This window comes from Chiloscyllium plagiosum, unplaced genomic scaffold, assembly GCF_037043375.1.
Source record: "Chiloscyllium plagiosum isolate Xiang-an unplaced genomic scaffold, Cpla_swu_hap1 HiC_scaffold_31, whole genome shotgun sequence".
NCBI classification, from domain to species: Eukaryota; Metazoa; Chordata; class Chondrichthyes; order Orectolobiformes; family Hemiscylliidae; genus Chiloscyllium; species Chiloscyllium plagiosum.
In genome coordinates this window covers 64,693,072-64,715,564 of record NW_028270169.1, presented here as the reverse complement: position 1 = coordinate 64,715,564, position 22,493 = coordinate 64,693,072, and the positions used below count along the sequence as shown (strand labels likewise).

The window sequence follows — 22,493 nt, the reverse complement described above, 5'->3', positions numbered from 1 at the left end:
AATGTGGGCAGGAGGATTTCCTGACACAATATGTAGACAGGCCAACAAGAGGTGAGGCCATACTGGATTTGGTTCTGGGTAATGAACCAGGCCAGGTGTTAGAATTAGAAGTAGGTGAGCACTTTGGGGACAGTGACCACAATTCGGTGACTTTTACTCGAGTGATGGAGAGGGATAAGTGCGCACTGCAGGGCAAGAGTTATAGCTGGGGACAGGGAAATTATGATGCGGTGAGACACGACTTAGGATGCGTGGCTTGGAAAAGTAGGCTTCAAGGGAAGGGCGCAATTGATATGTGGAGCTTGTTCAAGGAGAAACTATTGAGTGTTCTTGATAAGTATGTATCTGTCAGACAGGGAGGAAAGGGTCGTGTGAGGGAGCCATGGTTTAATAAGGAATTGGAATCCTTTGTTAAAGGGAAGAGGGCGGCCTATGTAAAGATGAGGCGTGAAGGTTCAATTGGGGTGATTGAGAATTATAAGGTAGCCAGGAAGGATCTGAAGAGAGAGCTAAGAGCAGCAAGGAGGTGACATGAAAATTCCTTAATTGGTAGGATTAGGGAAAACCCTAAGGCTTTCTATAGGTATGTCAGGAATAAAAGAATGACTAGGGTAGGAATAGGTCCAGTCAAGGATAGTAGTGGGAAGTTGCGTGTGGAGGCTGAAGAGATTGGGGAGACACTGAATGAATACTTTTCGTCAGTATTCGCTTAGGAACAGGACGTTGTTGACGATGTGAATACTGAGTCACAATTAATTAGAATGGACGGCTTTGAGGTATGTAGGGAAGAGATGTTGGAAATTCTGGAAAGGGTGAAAATAGATAAGTCCCCCGGGCCTGATGGCATTTATCCTAGGATTCTCTGGGAAGCAAGGGAGGAGATTGCAGAGCCATTGGCCTTGATTTTTATGTCCTCGTTGTCTACAGGAATAGTGCCAGAAGACTGGAGGATAGCAAATGTGGTTCCCTTGTTCAAGAAGGAGAGTAGGGATAACCCTAATAACTATAGGCCGGTGAGTCTCACTTCTGTTGTGGGCAAAGTCTTAGAGAGAATTGTAAGGGATAGGATTTATGAACATCTGGATAGGAATAATGTGATCAAGGATAGTCAGCATGGTTTTGTGAAGGGCAGGTCGTGCCTCACAAACCTTATTGAATTCTTTGAGAAGGTGACTAAGGAGGTGGATGAGGGGAAAGCGGTAGATGTAGTGTATATGGATTTTAGTAAGGCGTTTGATAAGGTTCCCCATGGTAGGCTACTGCAAAAAATACGGAGGTATGGAATTGAGGGTGAGTTGGAGGTTTGGATTAGGAATTGGCTGGCTGGAAGAAGACAGAGGGTAGTAGTTGATGGTAAAGGTTCATCTTGGAGTGCAGTTACTAGCGGTGTTCCGCAAGGATCTGTTTTGGGACCATTGCTGTTTGTCATTTTTATAAATGACCTGGAGGAGGGGCTAGAAGGTTGGGTGAGCAAGTTTGCGGATGATACGAAAGTCGGAGGAGTTGTTGACAGTGGGAAGGATGTGGCAAGTTACAGCGGGATATAGATAAGCTGCAGAGCTGGGCAGAAAGGTGGCAAATGGAGTTCAATGTAGCTAAGTGTGAAGTGATTCACTTTGGTAAGAGTAACAAGAAGATGGGGTACTGGGCTAATCGTCGGATACTTGGTAGTGTGGATGAGTAGAGGGATCTTGGTGTCCATGTACACAGATCTTTGAAAGTTGCCACCCAGGTAAATGTCAGAAGAAGGCATATGGCGTACTGGCTTTTATTGGTAGAGGAATTGAGTTCCGGAGTACTGAGGTCATGTTGCAGTTGTATAAGACTCTGGTGCGGCCGCATCTGGAGTATTGTGTGCAGTTTTGGTCGCTGTACTATAGGAAGGATGTGGAGGTATGGTAGGAAGATCATATGAGGAAAGGCTGAGGCACTTGGGGCTGTTTTCATTGGAGAAAAGAAGGTTTAGGGGTGACTTGATAGAGGTGTAACAAGATGATTAGGGGTTTAGATAGGGTTGACCATGAGAACCTTTTTCCACGTATGGAGTCAGCTATTACGAGGGGGCATAGCTTTAAATTAAGGGGTGGTAGGTATAGGACAGATGTTAGGGGTAGATTCTTTACTCAGCGAGTCGTGAGTTCATGGAATGCCCTGCCAGTAGCAGTGGTGGACTCTCCCTCTTTATGGGCATTTAAGCAGGCATTGGATAGGCATATGGAGGATAGTGGGCTAGTGTAGGTCAGGTGGGCTTGGACCGGCGCAACATCGAGGGCCAAAGGGCCTGTACTGCGCTGCATTTTTCTATATTCTATGTTCTATGTTCTACCCCTGTACTCACTGACCTACACTGTTCCGTTCGCCCATTTCTCCAGTACACACTGACCTACACTGTTCCGTTCACCCATTACTCCTGTACTCACTGACCTGCACTGTCCCATTCCCCATCACCCCTGTACTCACTGACCTACACTGTCCCGTTCTCCCATCACCCCTGTACTCACTGACCTACACTGTCCCGTTCTCCCATCACCCCTGTACTCACTGACCTACACTGTTCCGTTCGCACATTTCTCCAGTACACACTGACCTACACTGTTCCGTTCACCCATTACTCCTGTACTCACTGACCTGCACTGTCCCATTCCCCATCACCCCTGTACTCATTGACCTACACTGTCCCGTTCTCCCATCACCCCTGTACTCACTGACCTACACTGTCCCGTTCTCCCATCACCCCTGTACTCACTGACCTACACTGTTCCGTTCGCACATTTCTCCAGTACACACTGACCTACACTGTTCCGTTCACCCATTACTCCTGTACTCACTGACCTGCACTGTCCCATTCCCCATCACCCCTGTACTCACTGACCTACACTGTCCCGTTCTCCCATCACCCCTGTACTCACCGACCTGCACTGTCCCGTTCTCCCATCACCCCTGTACTCACTGACCTACACTGTCCCGTTCTCCCATCACCCCTGTACTCACTGACCTACACTGTTCCGTTCGCCCATTTCTCCAGTACACACTGACCTACACTGTTCCGTTCACCCATTACTCCTGTACTCACTGACCTGCACTGTCCCGTTCTCCCATCACCCCTGTACTCACTGACCTGCACTGTCCCGTTCATCCATTACCGCTGTACTCACTAAACTACACTCTCCCATTCAACCATCACCCCTTTACGCACTGACGTACACTGTCCCATTCACCCACTACCCCTGTACTCACTGACCTACACTGTCCTGTTCACCTATTCCCTCCTGTCCCATTCACCCATCACCCCTGTACTCACTGACTTACACTGTACCATTCACTCATCACCGCTATACTCGCTGACATACATTGTCCGGTTCACCCACTACCCATGTACTCACTAACCGACACTCTCCTGCTCACCCATCACCCCTGTACTCACTGACCTGCACTGTTCCATTCATCCAATATCCCTGTACTCGCTGACCAACACAGTCCCTTTCACCCATCACCCCTGTACTCACCGACCTACACTGTCCTGTTCACCCATCACTCCTGTACTCACTGACCTACACTGTCCTGTTCACCCATCACTCCTGTACTCACTGACCTACACTGTACTGTTCACCCTTCACCTCCCGTACTCACTGACCTGCACTATCCCATTCACCTATCACTCCTGTACTTACTGACGATCCCTGACCCATTCCCCCATCACTCCTGTACTCACTGACCTGCATGGTCCCGTTCACCTATCACTCCTGTACTTACTGATGAACCCTGTCCCGTTCACCCATCATCCCTGTATGCATTGACCTGCACTGTCCCGTTCACCCATTACAACTGTATTCACTGGCCTACACTGTCTCCCTCACCCATCAGCCCTGTACTCACTAATCTACACTGTCCCGTTCACCTGTCACTCCTGTACTTACTGATGAACCCTGTCCCATTCACCCATTACCCTGTACTCACTCACCTACACTGCCCACTTCGCTCAACACCCCGATACTCTTTGACCTACGCTATCCTGATCACCCATTACCCCTATACGCACTGACCGACACTATCCCATTCACCTATCATTCCTGTACACACTGACCTACACTGTCCCGTTCACCAATCACTCCTGTAATCACTGACCTGCACTGTCCCGTTCACCCATCATCCCTGTACTCACTGACCTGCACTGTGCTGTTCACCCATCACCACTTTACTCACCGACCGACACTGTCCCGTTCACCCACTACCCACGTACTCACTGACCTGCACAGTCCTGTTCACCTATCACCCCTGTACACACTGACCTACACTGTCCCATTCACCCATCACCGCTGTACTCACTGACCTGCACAGTTCCGTTCACCCATTACGCCCATACTCGCTGACCTACTCTGCCCATTCACCCATCACCCCTATACTCGCTGACCTACTCTGCCCCGTTCACCCATCACCCATGTATTTACTGACCTATACTGTCCCGTTCACCCGTCCCCTCTGTACTTACTGACCCACACTCTCAAGATCACCCAACATGCCTGCATTCACTGACCTGCGCTGTCCTGTTCACACATCACCCCTGTACTCTGTGACCTACACTGTTCCGTTCACTGATCAGACCTGTATTTACAGATCTACACTAACCCATTCCCCCATTACCCCTGTACTGACTGTCCCACACCACCCTATTCACCCATCGTTCCTCTATTCACTGATCCACACTGTCCTTTTCACCCAACATTCCCGTACTTACTGACCGACACTGTCCCATTCACCCATTACCCCTGTACTCACTGAATTACACTGTCCATTTCACCCTTCACACCTGTATTCACTGAATTACACAGTCCCGTTCACACATCACCCGATATTCGCTGACCTACACTGTCCCGTTCACACATCATCACTGTACTCACTGACCTACACTGTCCCGTTCACCCATCATGACCGGACTCACTGACCTGCAATGTCCCGTTCACCTATCACTCCTGTACTTACTGAGGAACCCTGTCCCGTTCACCCATCACCCCTGTACGCATTGACCTGCACTGTCCCGTTCACCCATTACGCCTGTACTCACTAACCTACACTGTCCCATTCAACGATCACCCCTTTACGCACTGACCTACACTGTCCCATTCACCCACTATCCATGTACTCACTGACCTACACTGTACCGTTCACCCTTCACCCCTGTACTCACTGACCTGCACGGTCTCATTCACCTATCACTCCTGTACTTACTGACAAACCCTGTCCCGTTCACCCATCACCCCTGTACTCACTGACCTACACTGTTCCATTCACCTGTCACTCCTGTACTTACTGATGAACCCTGTCCCATTCACACATTACCCTGTACTCACTCACCTACACTGCCCACTTCGCTCAACACCCCTGTACTCTTTGAACTACACTATCCTGTTCACCTATTACGCCTGTACTCACTGACCTACACTGCCCACTTCGCTCAACACCCCTATACTCTTTGACCTATACTATCCCGTTCACCCATTACGCCTGTACTCACTGACCTCCAGTGTCCCATTCACCTATCATTCCTGTACTTAATGACGAACCCTGTCCTGTTCACCCATTACCCCTGGACACACTGACCTACACTGTTGTGTTCACCAAATACTCCCATACTTACGGACATACACGGTCCCATTCACCCATCACCCCTGCACTCACTGACCCACACTGTCCCATTCACCCTTCACTCCTGTACTCACTGACCTACACTGTCCTGTTCACCCATCACTCCTGTACACACTGACCTGCACTGTCCCATTCACCTATCACCCCTGTACTTACTGACGAACCCTGTCCCGTTCACCTATCACCCCTGTATGCATTCACCTGCACTGTCCTGTTCACCCATCACCCCTGTACGTACTGACCTACACTGTCCCGTTCACCCATCACCCCTGTACTCACTGACCTACACTGTCCCATTCACCTATCACCCCTGTACTCACTGACCCGCACTGCCCCGTTCACCTATCACTCCTGTACTTACTGACGATCTCTGATCCATTCCCCATCACCCCAGTACACATTGACCTTTGTTGTCCTGTTCACCTATCACCCCTGTACGTACAGATGAATCCTGTCCCGTTCACCCATCACCCCTGTACTTACTGACGATCCCTGACCCATTCCCCCATCACCCCTGGACTCACTGACCTGCACGGTCCCGTTCACCCATCACCCCTGTACTTACTGACGATCCCTGACCCATTCCCCCATCACCCCTGTACTCACTGACCTGCACGGTCCCTTTCACCTATCACTCCTGTACTTACTGACGAACCCTGTCCCGTTCACCCATCACCCCTGTACTCACTGACCTACACTGTCCCGTTCACCTGTCACTCCTGTACTCACTGATGAACCCTGTCCCATTCACCCATTACCCTGTACTCACTCACCTACACTGCCCACTTCGTTCAACACTCATATAGTCTTTGACCTATGCTATCCTGTTCACCCATTACCCCTATACTCACTGACCTCCAGTGTCCCATTCTCCGATTAAACCTGTACTCACTGACCTACACTGTCCCGTTCAACCATCATGACTGTACTCACTGCCTGCACTGTCCCATTCACCTATCATTCCTGTACTTACTGACGAACCCTGTCCCGTTCACCCATTACTCCTGTACACACTGACCTACCCTGTTCAAATTCACCCATTACTCCTGTACTCACTGACCTGCACTGTCCCGTTCACCCATTATCCCTATACTCACTGACCTCCAGTGTCCCATTCACCTATCATTCCTGTACTTACTGACGAATCCTGTTCCGTTCACCTATTTCCCCTGTACTCACTGAACTACACTGTCCCATTCAACCATCACCCCTTTACTCACTGACCTACACTGTCCCGTTTACCCACTATCCATGTACTCACTCACCTACTCTGTACCGTTCACCCATCACCCCTGTACTCACTGACCTGCACTGTCCCGTTCACCTATCACCCCTGTACTTACTGACGAACCCTGTCCCGTTCACACATCACCCGTGTACTCACTGACCTGCACTGTCCCATTCACCAATCATCCCTTTACTCACTGACCTGCCCTGTCCCATTCACACAAAATCCCTGTACTCACTAACCTACACTTTTCCATTCACCCATTACTCCTGTACTCACTGACCTACACTGTCCTGTTCACCCACTACCCATGTACTCACTGGTCCGCACTGTCCCGTTCACTCATCACCCTTGTACTCACTGACCTACACTGTCCAGTTTGCTCAACACCCCAATACTCTTTGACCTATGCTATCCTGTTCACCCATTACCACTATACTCACTGACCTCCAGTTTCCCATTCACCCATTACACCTGTACTCACTGACCTTATGTATCCAGGTCACCCATTACTCCCATACGCGCTGACTTACTCTGCCCATTCACCCATCACCCCAATACTCACTGACTTACACTGTCCCATTCACCCATTACCCCTGTATTCACTGACCTACACTGTCCCGTTCACCCGTCCCCTCTGTACTTACTGACCCACACTCTCAAGATCACCCAACATGCCTGCATTCACTGACCTGCGCTGTCCTGTTCACACATCACCCCTGTACTCTGTGACTTACGCTGTTCTGTTCACCGATCAGACCTGTATTTACAGATCTACACTAACACGTTCCCCTATTACCCCTGTACTGACTGTCCCACACCACGCTATTCACCCATCGTTCCTCTATTCACTGACCTACACTGTCCTGTTCACCCATCATTCCTGTACTTACTGACCGACACTGTCCCGTTCACCCATTACCCCTATACTCACTGGCCTACACTGTCCCCTTCACCCATCACCCCTGTACACACTGACCTACACTGTCCCGTTCACCTGTCATTCCTGTACTTACTGACGAACCCTGTCCCATTCACCCATTACCCTGTACTCACTCACCAACACTGCCCATTTCGCTCAGCACCCCTATACTCTTTGACCTACGCTATCCTGTTCACCCATTACCCCTATACTCACTGACCCATACTGTCCCATTCACCTATCACTCCTGTACATACTGACGTACACTGTGCCATTCACCAATCACTCCTGTAATCATTGACCTACACTGTCCCGTTCACCCATCACCCCTGTACTCACTGACCTGCACTGTTCCGTTCACCCATTACCCCTATACTCACTGAACTACACTGTCCCATTCAACCATCACACCTTTACTCACTGACCTACACTTTCCCGTTCACACACTACCCATGTACTCACTGACCTGCACTGTCCCGTTCACCCATCACCCCTGTACTCACTGACCTGCACTGTTCCGTTCACCCATCATCCCTGTTCTCACTGACCTACCCTGTTCCTTTCACCCATCACTCCTGTACTTCCCGACAAACCCTGTCCCGTTCACGCATTACCCATGTACTCACTGACTTGCATGGTCCCATTCACCTATCACTCCTGTACTTACTGACGAACCCTGTCCCATTCACCCATTACCTCCAGTGTCCCATTCACCTATTACACCTGTACTCACTGACCTACACTGTCCCGTTCACCCATCATTCCCATACTTTCTGACCGACACTGTCCCATTCACCCATTACCCCTGTACTCACTGAATTACACTGTCCCTTTCACCCTTCACCCTGTACTCACTGAATTACACTGCCCCTTTCACCCTTCACTCCTGTATTCACTGACCTATGCTGTCCCGTTCACACATCATCACTGTACTCATTGACTTACACTGTCCCGTTCACGCACCATCCCTGTAATCAATGACATGCACTGTCCCATTCACCCATTACACCTGTACTTACTAACATACACTGTCCCGTTCACCCATCATGACCAGACTCACTGACCTGCACTGTGACTGTCCCGTTCACCTATCACTCCTGTACTTACTGACGAACCCCGTCCCGTTCACCCATTACCCCTGTACTCACTGACCTGCACTGTGACTGTCCCGTTCACCTATCACTCCTGTACTTACTGACGAACCCCGTCCCGTTCACCCATTACTCCTGTACTCACTGACCTACACTGTTCCGTTCACCCATTACTCCTGTACTCACTGACCTACACTGTTCCGTTCACCCATTACTCCTGTACTCACTGACCTACACTGTTCCGTTCACCCATTACTCCTGTACTCACTGACCTACACTGTTCCGTTCACCCATTACTCCTGTACTCACTGACCTACACTGTTCCGTTCACCTATCTCTCCTGTACTCACTGACCTACACTGTTCCGTTCACCCATTACTCCTGTACTCACTGACCTGCACTGTCCTATTCACCCATTACTCCTGTACTCACTGACCTACACTGTTCCGTTCACCCATCACCCCTGTACTCACTGACCTGCACTGTCCTATTCACCCATTACTCCTGTACTCACTGACCTACACTGTTCCGTTCACCTATCTCTCCTGTACTCACTGACCTGCACTGTTCCGTTCACCTATCTCTCCTGTACTCACTGACCTGCACTGTTCCGTTCACCCATTACCCCGGTACTCACTGACCTACACTGTTCCATTCAACCATCACCCCTTTACTCACTGACTTGCACTGTCCCATTCACCCACTACCCATGTACTCACTGACCTATACTGTCCCATTCCCCCATCATCCTGTACTGAATGACCTGCACTGTCCCGTTCACCCATCACCCCTGTACTTACTGACGATCCCTGACCCATTCCCCCATCACCCCTGTACTCACTGACCTGCATGGTCCCGTTCACCTATCACACCTGTACTTACTGACAATCCCTGACCCATTCCCCCATCACCCCTGTACTCACTGACCTGCACGGTCCCGTTCACCTATCACACCTGTACTTACTGACGATCCCTGACCCATTCACCCATCACCCCTGTACTCACTGACCTGCACGGTCCCGTTCACCTAACACTCCTCTACTTACTGACAAACCCTGTCCCCTTCACCCATCATCCCTGTATTCACTGACCTACACTGACCCGTTCACCTGTCACTCCTGTACTTACTGACGAACCCTGTCCCATTCACCCATTACCCTGTACTCACTCACCTACACTGCCCACTTCGCTCAACACCCCTATACTCTTTGACCTACGCTATCCTGTTCACCCATCACCCCTATACTCACTGACCCACACTGTCCCATTCACCCATTAAACCTGTACTCACTGGCCTACACTGTCCTGTTCAACCATCATGACCGTACTCTGTGACCTACACTGTCCTGTTCACCCATTTCCCCTGTACACACTGACCTACACTGTTCCGTTCATCATCACACCTTTACTCACTGACCTACTCTGTCCCGTTCACCCATCACCCCTGTATTCACTGACCTGCACTGTTCCGTTCACCCATCATCCCTGTTCTCACTGACCTACCCTGTTCCTTTCACCCATCACTCCTGTACTTACCGACAAACCCTGTCCTGTTCACGCATTACCCATGTACTCACTGACTTGCACGGTCCCATTCACCTATCACTCCTGTACTTACTGACGAACCCTGTCCCATTCACCCATTACCTCCAGTGTCCCATTCACCTATTACACCTGTACTCACTGACCCACACTGTCCCGTTCACCCATCATTCCCATACTTTCTGACTGACACTGTCCCATTCACCCATTACCCCTGTACTCACTGAATTACACTGTCCCTTTCACCCTTCACCCTGTACTCACTGAATTACACTGCCCCTTTCACCCTTCACTCCTGTATTCACTGACCTATGCTGTCCCATTCACACATCATCACTGTACTCATTGACTTACACTGTCCCGTTCACGCACCACCCCTGTAATCAATGACATGCACTGTCCCATTCACCCATTACACCTGTACTTACTAACCTACACTGTCCCGTTCACCCACCATGACCAGACTCACTGACCTGCAATGTCCCGTTCACCTATCACTCCTGTACTTACTGACGAACCCCATCCCGTTCACCCATTACCCCTGTACTCACTGACCTGCACTGTCCCGTTCACCTATCACTCCTGTACTTACTGACGAACCCTGTCCCATTCACCCATCTCCCCTGTACTCACTGACCTACACTGTTCCGTTCACCTATCTCTCCTGTACACACTGACCTACACTGTTCCGTTCACCCATTACTCCTGTACTCACTGACCTGCACTGTCCCGTTCACCCATCACCCCTGTACTCACTGACCTACACTGTTCCATTCAACCATCACCCCTGTACTCACTGACCTACACTGTCCCATTCACCCATCACCCCTGTACTCACTGACCTACACTGTTCCGTTCACCCATTACTCCTGTACTCACTGACCTGCAATGTCCCATTCACCCATTACCCCGGTACTCACTGACCTACACTGTTCCATTCAACCATCACCCCTTTACTCACTGACTTGCACTGTCCCATTCACCCACTACCCATGTACTCACTGACCTACACTGTCCCATTCCCCCATCACCCCTGTACTGAATGACCTGCACTGTCCCATCCACCCATCACCCCTGTACTTACTGACGATCCCTGACCCATTCCCCCATCACCCCTGCACTCACTGACCTACACTATCCCATTCACCTATCACCCCTGTACTTACTGACGATCCCTGACCCATTCCCCCATCACCCCTGTACTCACTGACCTGCACTATCCCATTCACCTATCACCCCTGTACTTACTGACGATCCCTGACCCATTCCCCCATCACCCCTGTACTCACTGACCTACACTGTCCCGTTCACCTATCACTCCTGTACTTACTGACGATCCCTGACCCATTCCCCCATCACCCCTGTACTCACTGACCTGCACGATCCCGTTCACCTAACACTCCTCTACTTACTGACAAACCCTGTCCCGTTCACCCATCACCCCTGTATTCACTGACCTACACTGACCCGTTCACCTGTCACTCCTGTTCTCACTGACGAACCCTGTCCCAATTCACACATTACCCTGTACTCACTCACCTACACTGCCCACTTCGCTCAACACCCCTATACTCTTTGACCTACGCTATCCTGTTCACCCATCACCCCTATACTCACTGACCCACACTGTCCCATTCACCCATTAAACCTGTACTCACTGGCCTACACTGTCCTGTTCAACCATCATGACTGTACTCTGTGACCTACACTGTCCCGTTCACCCATTACCCCGGTACTCACTGACCTACACTGTCCCGTTCAACCATCACCCCTTTACGCACTGACCTACACTGTCCCATTCACACACTACCCATGAACGCACTGATCTACACTGTACCGTTCACCCATTACCCCGGTACTCACTGACCTACACTGTCCCGTTCAACCATCACCCCTTTACTCACTGACCTACACTGTCCCATTCACACACTACCCATGAACGCACTGACCTACTCTGTACCGTTCACCTATCACCGCTGTACTAACTGACCTGCACTGTCCCGTTCACCTATCACCCTTGTACTTACTGACGAACCCTGTCCCATTCACCCATCTCCCCTGTACTCACTGACCGAGACTGTTCCGTTCACCCATTACTCCTGTACTCACTGACCTACACTGTTTCGTTCACCTATCACCCCTGTACTTACTGACGAACCCTGTCCCTTTCACCCATTACCCATGTACTCACTGACCTCCAGTGTCCCATTCACCCATTACACCTGTACTCACTGACCTACACTGTCCAGTTCGCTCAACACCCCAATACTCTTTGACCTACACTATCCTGTTCACCCATTACCTCTATGCTCACTGACCTCCAGTTTCCCATTCACCCATTGTACCTGTACTCACTGACCTTCTGTATCCAGATCACTCATTATTCCCATACTCGCTGACTTACTCTGCCCCATTCACCCATCACCCCGATACTCGCTGACCTACTCTGCCCCGTTCACCCATTACCCCTGTATGCACTGACCTACACTGTCCCGTTCACCCGTCCCCTCTGTACTTACTGACCCACACTCTCAAGATCACCCAACATGCCTGCATTCACTGACCTGCGCTGTCCTGTTCACACATCACCCCTGTACTCTGTGACCTCGACTGTTCTGTTCACCGATCAGACCTGTATTTACAGATCTACACTAACCCGTTCCCCCATTACCCCTGTACTGACTGTCCCACACCAACCCATTCACCCATCGTTCCTCTATTCACTGATCCACACTGTCCTTTTCACCCATCATTCCCATACTTACTGACGGACACTGTCCCATTCACCCACTACCCCGTACTCACTGACCGACACTGTCCCATTCACCGATCACCCCTGTACTCACTGACCTACACTGTCCCATTCACCCATCACCCCTATACTCACTGAATTACACTGTCCTTTTCACCTTTCACCCTGTATTCACTGAATTACACTGTCCCTTTCACACTTCACCCCTGTATTCACTGAAATACACTGTCCCGTTCACCCATCACCTGATACTCACTGACCTACACTGTCCCGTTCACACTTCATCACTGTACTCATTGACTCACACTGTCCCGTTCACGCACCACCCATGAAATCAATGACCTGCACTGTCCCATTCACCCATTACACCTCTACTCACTGACCTGCACTGTCCCGTTCACCCACCATGACCGGACTCACTGACCCGCAATATCTCCCGTACTCTCTGACCTACACTATTCTGTTCACCCATTACTCCTGTACACACTGGCCTACACTGTTCCGTTCACCCATTACTCCTGTACTTACTGACCTGCACTGTCCCGTTCACCCATCACCCCTTTACTCACTGACCTGCACTGTCCCATTCACCCATTACCCCTATACTCACTGACCTACACTGTCCCGTTCACCCACTACCCATGTACTCACTGACCTACACTGCCCTGTTCATTGTGTACCCGTTCCTTTTAAATACACTGTGTAGGTGAGTTCCCTCTGCTCTGCGTAGTTCCTCTGTTCTGCAGTGTGTGGTGGGTCATTGAAATGTTCTAATGCAGCTTCGTTTGTGGATGTTAGGATGACTGTTTCTGTAGTTCAATATTTGATCCGTATGTGTTGTTTTCCTGGAGACGCTGGTTTGAAGTTCCCTATTGGCTATTTATTCTACTGCGACATCTAGGAATGGCATTTTGTTGTTATTTTCCTCCTCTTTATTGAATTTTATACCAGTAAGGGTATTATTGATGGCCTTGATGGTTTCCTCTAATTTATTTCATTTAGTGATAACGAAGTTGTCATCCACATAGTGGACTCAGAGTTTGGGTTGGATGGTTGGCAGAGCTGTTTGTTCAAGTCTCTGCATTACTGCCTCTGCTTAGAACCCTCATAGCGGGGATCCCATGGGTTTTCTGTTGGATTGTCTGTAGGTTTTGTTGTTGAAGGTGAAGTGGGTGGTAAGGCATAGGTCCATTGGTTGACAATATTGTCCTTGCTGATGAAGTTGGTGGTGTTTGGTGTATGTGTCTTTGGTTCTTCTAATAATGTAGTCAGTGTTTCCTTGGAGAAAGTGAGGACTGCAGACGCTGGAGATCAGAGCTGAAAATGTGTTGCTGGAAAAGCACAGCAGGTCAGGCAGCATCCAAGGAACAGGAGAATCGACGTTTCGGGTATGAGCCCTTCTTCAGGAAATGTTTCTTTGGCCAGGTTGATGTTGATGGATGTGAACAGGGCTGTTACATCAAAGGAGACCATTATTTCATCCTCCTCTATCTTCGTGTCGTTGATAGTCTTCAGGAATTCTCGTGCATCTTCTACTCAGTGTTTGGTCTTTGGTGTAGCTCCTTGGCCAATCTGTAAGTTGGTGTTTCCAGGTTTGTGAACTTTGGGTAATCGATAGAAGTATGATGTGTCGGATCTGTCTGGTTTCACTTTTTGGAAGTCGGTCTTATTTATTTCTCTAGATATTTGAAGTTTTTTGAGTAGCGCTGTGATTCAGTTCTGTAGTTGTGGGGTCGGGTCTATTGCCACTTGTTGTTAAGTGTTGGCATCTGCAAGTAGTGCATTTGCTTTCTCAATATAGTCTTTTTGATTCATTCCTAGAAGCATGGCATTCCAACTGGAAACTGTCAACAAAGACATTGACTTGGATCCCATTTCCCCTGAGAAAAAGAACAGGAAATGACATCACTATAGGAAATTATGTCACCACAGGAAATTAAAACACCAACCCAAGGAAACTCAAACATCTTAATAGAAAGCAAGCTACTGCACCAGTGCTTCATTCGCAAGCTCACTGAAGATTTTACCTCGTATGGTGATGAAAACGAACCTTCCAGCTCAGCGAGCAAACTTACATCCAGAACTCTGAATTCCTGTTACTCCTTCGATAGTGAATCACCTCACATTTTTCCGCATTAAACTCCATTTAATGCCTGTACAGTGGCTCAGTGGTTAGCACTGCTGCCTCACAGCACCAGTGTCCCAGGTTCAATTCTAGCCTTGGGTGACTGTCTATGTGGAGTTTGCACGTTCTCCTTGTGTCTGTGTGGGTTTCCTCCGGGTGCTCCGGTTTCCTCCCACAGTCCAAAGATGTGCGGGTCAGGTGAATTGGCCATGCTAAATTGCCCATAGTGTTCGGTGCATTAGTCAGAGGGGAATGGGTCAGGGTGGGTTACTCTTCGGAGGGTCAGTGTTGGCTGGTTGTGCTGAAGGGCCTGTTTCCACACTGTAGGGAATCTAATCTAATCTAATCTAATCTAATCTAATCTAATCTAATCTATACCATTTGCCACCTCTTAGCCCAGTTCTGCAGCTTATCTATGTCCCTCTGTAACCTGCAACATCCTTCTGCACTGCCCACAACTCCACTATCTTTAGTGTCATTCACAAATTTACTAACCCATCCTTCTATGCCCTCATCCAAGTCACTTATAAAAATGACAAACAACAGTGGCCTCAAAACAGATCCTTGCAGTATACCACTGGTAACTAAACGCTAGGGTGATAAATTTCCCATCAACCTCCACTCTCTGTGTTCTTGCGGCTCACCAATTCTGATAAATGGGACAAATAGGCAGAAAGCTAGCCACCAGGATTCATGAACATCAACTAGCCACAAAAAGACATAGCCCACTATCACTAGTATCCTTCCATACATCTGAGGAGGGACTGCACTTTCACAGGACAACACATCCATCCGAGGACAAACCAAAGAGAGACATGCCCGAGCATTCCTGGAAGCATGGCGTTTCAACTGGAGCTCTATCAACAAACACATGGAAATGGACCACATCTATCACCCTCTGAGAAAAAGAACAGGAAATGACATCACCAAAGCAGGAAGTGACATTACCAAAGCAGGAAATGACATCACTAACCCAAGGAAGCCTAAACACATAAATAAAAAGTGGAACATAGCATGAGCATTTCAGCAATGTCTCAATGATGATGTTACCTAGTATGGTGACGAAATGTCTGAAAATGAACCTTCCAGCTCAGCGAGGAAACTTACATTCTGATCGCAACTGCTAATCCCATGCCACTGTATTTTCTGAAATAACCCACTGTGGGGAATCTTATCAAATGCTTTACTGAAATTCATATACACCACATAAACTACTTTACCCTCATCCACCTATTTGGTCACCTTCTCAAAGAAATCAGCAAGGTTTGTGAGGCACGACCTACACTTCACAAAACCATGTTGACCAACCCTGATCAAATTATTCCTTTCTTGATGATTATAAATCCTATCTCTTCTAATCCTTTCCAAAATTTTGCCCACAACAGATGTAATGCTCACTGCTCTATAATTACCAGCGTTGTTTCTACTCCCCTTCTTGATCAAGGGGACAACATTGGCTATCATAGAGTCATAGTCATAGAGATGTACAGCATGGAAATAGACCCTTCAATCCAACTCGTCCATGCCAACTAGATATGCCAACCCCATCTAGTCCCACCTGCCAGCACCCGGCCCATATCCCTCCAAACCATTCCTACTCGTATCCTCCAGTCTTCTGGCACCATTCCTGTGGACAATGGTGACATAAAGATCAAAGCCAAGGCTCTGCCATTTCTCCCTGGCTTCCCAGATAATCCAAGTATAAATCCCATCAGGCCCAGGGAATTTATCAATTTTCACAATTCCAAGAATTGTTAATACCCCCTAATGCTCATGAATCCCATCTAGCCAAATTGTCAGTATTTCAGAATTCTCCTCAACAACATTGTCTTTTTCCTGTGTGAATGCAGATGAAAAAATATTCATTTAGAGCCTCTCCGATCTCTTCAGACTCCACACACAACTTCCTATTACTGTCCTTGATTGGCCCTAATCTTACCCGAGTCATTCTTTTATTCCTGACATTCCTATAGAAAGCTTTAGGTTTTTCCTTGATCCTACCACCAAAGACTTCTCATGTCCCCTCCCGGCTCTTCTTAGCTCTCTCTTTTGGTCCTTCCTGGCTAACATGTAATTCTCAAGCACCCTAACTGAGCCTTCAGTTCTGGTCTTTACATAAGCTTCCTTCCTCATCTTGACAAGAGATTCAACTTCTTCAGTAAACCACAGTGCCCTCACTTCGCCACTTCCTCCCTGCCTGACAGGTACATACTTATTGTCCATATTGGAACCAACGACATAGGAAGGGAAAAGGTTGAGATTCTGAAGGGAGATTACAGAGAGTTAGGCAGAAATTTACAAAGGAGGTCCTCAAGGGTAGTTATATCTGGATTACTCCCAGCGCTACGAGCTAGTGAGAGCAGGAATAGGACGATAGAGCAGATGAATACATGGCTGAGAAGCTGGTGTATGGGAGAAGGATTCACATTTTTGGATCATTGGAATCTCTTTTGGGGTAGAAGTGACCTGTACAAGAAGGACAGATTGCACCTAAATTGGAAGGGGACTAATATACTGGCAGGGAGATTTGCTAGAGCTGCTCGGGAGGGTTTAAACTAGTAAGGTGGTGGTGGTGGAGTGGGGGGGGGGGGGGGGGGGTGGCAGGGAGATAGTGAGGAAAGAGATCAATCTGAAACTGATACAGTTGAGAACAGAAGCAAGTCAAACAATCAGGGCAGGCAGGGACAAGGTAGGACTAATAAATTAAACTGCATTTATTTCAATGCAAGGGGTCTAACAGGGAAGGCAGGTGAACTCAGGGCATTGTTAGGAACATGGGACTGGGATATCATAGCAATCACAGGAACATGGCTCAGGAATGGGCAGCTGAAAATGTGCTGCTGGAAAAGCGCAGCAGGTCAGGCAGTATCCAAGGAACAGGAGAATCGACGTTTCGGGCATAAGCCCTTCTTCAGGGCTGAAGAAGGGCTTATGCCCGAAACGTCGATTCTCCTGTTCCTTGGATGCTGCCTGACCTGCTGCACTTTTCCAGCAACACATTTTCAGCTCTGATCTCCAGCATCTGCAGTCCTCACTTTCTCCTCAGGAATGGGCAGGACTCGCAGTTTAATGTTCCAGGATACAAATGCCACAGGAAGGTTAGAAAGGGAGGCAAGAGAGGAGGGGGAGTGGTGTTTTTAAGAAGGGATAGCATTATAGTTGTGCTGAGGGAGTATATTCCTGGAAATACATAGAGGAAGCTATTTGGGTGGAACTGAGAAATAAGAAAGGGATGATCACCTTATTGGGATTGTACTATAAACCCCTAATAGTCAGAGGGAAATTGAGAAACAAACTTGTAAGGAGATCGTGGATTTTAACTTTCCAAACATAGACTGGGACTGCCATAGTTTTAAGGGTTCAGATGGAGAGAAATTTGTTGTGTGTACAAGAAAATGTTCTGATTCAGTATGTGGATGTACCTACTAGAGAAGGTGCAAACCTTGACCTACTCTTGGGAAATAAGGCAGGGCAGGTGACTGAGGTGTCAGTGGGGGAGCACTTTGGGGCCAGCGACCATAATTCTATTAGATTTAAAATAGTGATGGAAAAGGATAGACCAGATTGAAAAATTGAAGTTCTAAAATGGAGAAAAGCCAATTTTGATGGTATTAGGCAAGAAATTTCAAAAGCTGATTAGGGGCAGATGTTCACAGGTAAAGGGATGGCTGGAAAATGGGAAACCTTCAGAAATGAGATAATGAGAATCCAGAGAAAGTATATTCCTGTTAGGGTGAAAGGAAAGGCTGATAGGTAGAGGGAATGCTGGATGACTAAAGAAATTGAGGGTTTGGTTAAGAAAAAGAAGGAAGCATATGTCAGGTGTGGACAAGATAGATCGAATGAATACTTAGAAGAGTATAAAGGAAGTAGGAGTATACTTAAGAGGGAAATCAGGAGGGCAAAAAAGGGACATGAGATAGCTCTGGCAAATAGAATTAAGGAGAATCCAAAGGTTTTTACAAATATATTAAGGACAAAAGGGTAACTAGGGAGAGAATAGGGCCCCCCAAAGATCAGCAAGGCGGCCTTCGTATGGAGCCACAGGAGATGAGAGAGATACTAAACGAGTATTTTGCATCAGTATTTACTGTGGAAAAGGATATGGAAGATATAGAATGTAGGGAAATAGATGGTGACACCTTGAAAAATGTCCACATTACAGAGGAGGAAGTGCTAGATGTCTTGAAATGCATAAAGGTGGATAAATCCCCAGGACCTGATCAGGTGTACCTTAGAACTTTGTGAGAAGCTCAAGAAGTGATTGCTGGGCCTCTTGCTGTGTATCATCAATAGTCACAGGTGAGGTGCTGGAAGACTGGAGGTTGGCAAACGTGGTGCCACTGTTTAAGAAGGGTGGCAAGGACAAGCCAGGGAACTATAGACCAGTGAACCTGACGTTGGTGGTGGGCAAGATGTTGGAGGGAATCCTGAGGGACAGGATGTACATGTATTTGGAAAGGCAAGGACTGATTAGGGATAGTCAACATGGCTTTGTGTGTGGGAAATCATGTCTCACAAACTTGATTGAGTTTTTTGAAGAAGTAACAAAGAGAATTGATGAGGGCAGAGCAGTAGATGTGATCTATATGGACTCCAGTAAGACGTTCGACAAAGTTCCCCATGGGAGACTGGTTAGCATGGGTTAGATCTCACAGAATACAGGGAGAACTGGCCATTTGGATACAGAACTGGCTCAAAGGTAGCAGACAGAGGGTGGTGGTGGAGGGTTGTTTATCAGACTGGAGACCTGTGACCAGTGGAGTGCTACAAGGATAGGTGCTGGGTCCTCTACTTTTTGTCATTTATATAAATGATTTGGATGTGAGTATAAGAGGTATAGTTAGTAAGTTTGCAGATGACACCAAAATTGGAGGTGTCGTGGACAGCAAAGAAGGTTACCTCAGATTACAACAGAATCTTGATCAGATGAGCCAATGAGCTGAGAAGTGGCAGATGGAGTTTAATCCAGATAAATACGAGGTGATGCGTTTTGGGAAAGCAAATCTTAGCAGGATTTATACACTTAATGGTAAGGTCCTAGGGAGTGTTGCTGAACAAAGAGACCTTGGAGTGCAGGTTCATAGCTCCTTGAAAGTGAAGTCGCAGGTAGATGGGATAGTGAAGAAGGCGTTTGGTATGCTTTCCTTTATTCGTCAGAATATTGAGTACAGGAGTTGGGAGGTCATGTTGCGGCTGTACAGGACATTGGCTAGGCCACTGTTGGAATATTGCAAGCAATTCTGGTCTCCTTCCTATCGGAAAGATGTTGTGAAACTTGAAAGGGTTCAGAAAAGATTTACAAGGATGTTGCCAGAGTTGGAGGATTTGAGCTATAAGAGAGGTTGAAGAGGCTGGGGATGTTTTTCCTGGAGGTTTGGAGGCTGAGGGGTGACCTTATAGAGGTTTACAAAATTATGAGGGGCATGGATAGGATAAATAGACAAAGTCTTTTCCTTGGGGTCAGGAAGTCCAGAACTAGAGGGCATAGATTTAGGATGAGAGGGGAAAGATATAAAAGAGACCACTGGGACACCTTTTTCACACAGAGGGCGGTACATGTATGGAATGTGCTGCCAGAGGATGTGGTGGAGGCTAGTACAATTGCAACATTTAAAAGGCATTTGGATGGGTATATGAATAGCTGAAAAATGTGTTGCTGGAAAAGCGCAGCAGGTCAGGGCAGCATCCAATGAGCAGGAGAATCGACGTTTTGGGCATAAGTCCTTCTTCAGGAAAAGAGTATATCAATAGGAAGGGTTTGGAGGGATATGGGCTGGGTGCTGGCAGGTGGGACTAGATTAGGTTGGGATATCTGGTAGGCCTGAACAGGTTGGACCAAAGGGTCTGTTTCCGTACTGCACATCTCTATGACTCTATAACATGGATATTAAAAACATGTGAGCAGTGGCAGCATGGGGTTGAGCTACCTCTGCTGAAACCACAGCGGATGCATCAGGTAGAAGTGAGAGAAGGACTTGAGTGAGAAACTATACTTGACCAAGAATGAGGACATGGGGTGATGGGGTGTGGGGGGAAGGGAGGGGAGTCTATTGGTGATGGTTGACAAAATGTTAATTTTCATTTTCTTTCATGTACCATATATTGTTGTGGTTCTGTTCGCCGAGCTGGGAATTTGTGTTGCAGACGTTTCATCCCCTGTCTAGGTGACATCCTCAGTGCTTGGGAGCCTCCTGTGAAGCGCTTCTGTCATCTTTCCTCCGGCATTTGTAGTGGTTTGAATCTGCTGCTTCCGGTTGTCAGTTCCAGCTGTCCGCTGCAGTGGCCGGTAGATTGGGTCCAGGTCGATGTGCTTATTGATTGAACAGGACTTTGGTTAGGCCACATTTGGAGTACTGTGTGCAGTTCTGGTCGCCTCACTTTAGGAAAGATGTGGAAGCTTTGGAGAGGGTGCAGAGAAGATTTACCAGGATGTTGCCTGGAATGGAGAATAGGTCGTACGAGGATAGGTTGAGAGTGCTAGGCCTTTTCTCATTGGAACGGCGAAGGATGAGGGGTGACTTGATAGAGGTTTATAAGATGATCAGAGGAATGGATAGAGTATACAGTCAGAAACTTTATCCCCGGGTACAACAGAGTGTTACAAGGGGACATAAATTTAAGGTGAAGGGTGGAAGGTATAGGGGAGATGTCAGGGGTGGGTTCTTTACCCAGAGAGTGGTGGGGGCATGGAATGCGCTGCCTGTGGGAGTGGTAGAGTCAGAATCTTTGGTGACCTTTAAGCGGCAATTGGATAGGTACATGGATAGGTGCTTAAGCTAGGACAAATGTTCGGCACAACATCGTGGGCCGAAGGGCCTGTTCTGTGCTGTATTGTTCTATGTTCTATGTTCTATGTTCTAACGAGCACCCGAGCTACAAATCTTTTCACAAACTTTGAATGTAACATATATGTATAATTATCAGGAAGGGGGGTAATATGGGTTAGAGCTGGCAGTGGTAAGTATCTTTCTCCAAAGAGTTTCATCTGAGACTATCACTTTTCAATAATGTGTAATCTGCTGTGAATGTCTCCATGAAGTGTCTTTTTTTCCCAACTTGCCCACGTTCCATTCACTTGTCCTGTCCAGAGAGTCCTGTCAAAAACTAACCATTCACTTTGTGGACTGTTTCATGTGGCAATATTTACTTTTATTTCAAAAGCCTTACAAAAAGGCTTGATGCCATCC

At 47.9% G+C, this 22,493-nt stretch overlaps 1 long non-coding RNA gene across 2 annotated transcripts in view; it reads left to right on the top strand.

Moving 5' to 3' along the window:
- LOC148141957 (uncharacterized) overlaps positions 1-15,586 on the top strand; it is a 51,826-nt gene extending 36,240 nt beyond the window's left edge. For both annotated transcript variants that reach the window (XR_015752252.1, XR_015752251.1), the window contains exon 3: positions 15,000-15,586. This is a non-coding gene — a long non-coding RNA (uncharacterized LOC148141957). The remainder of the gene's footprint in view (positions 1-14,999) is intronic.
- Positions 15,587-22,493: the final 6,907 nt, after the last annotated feature.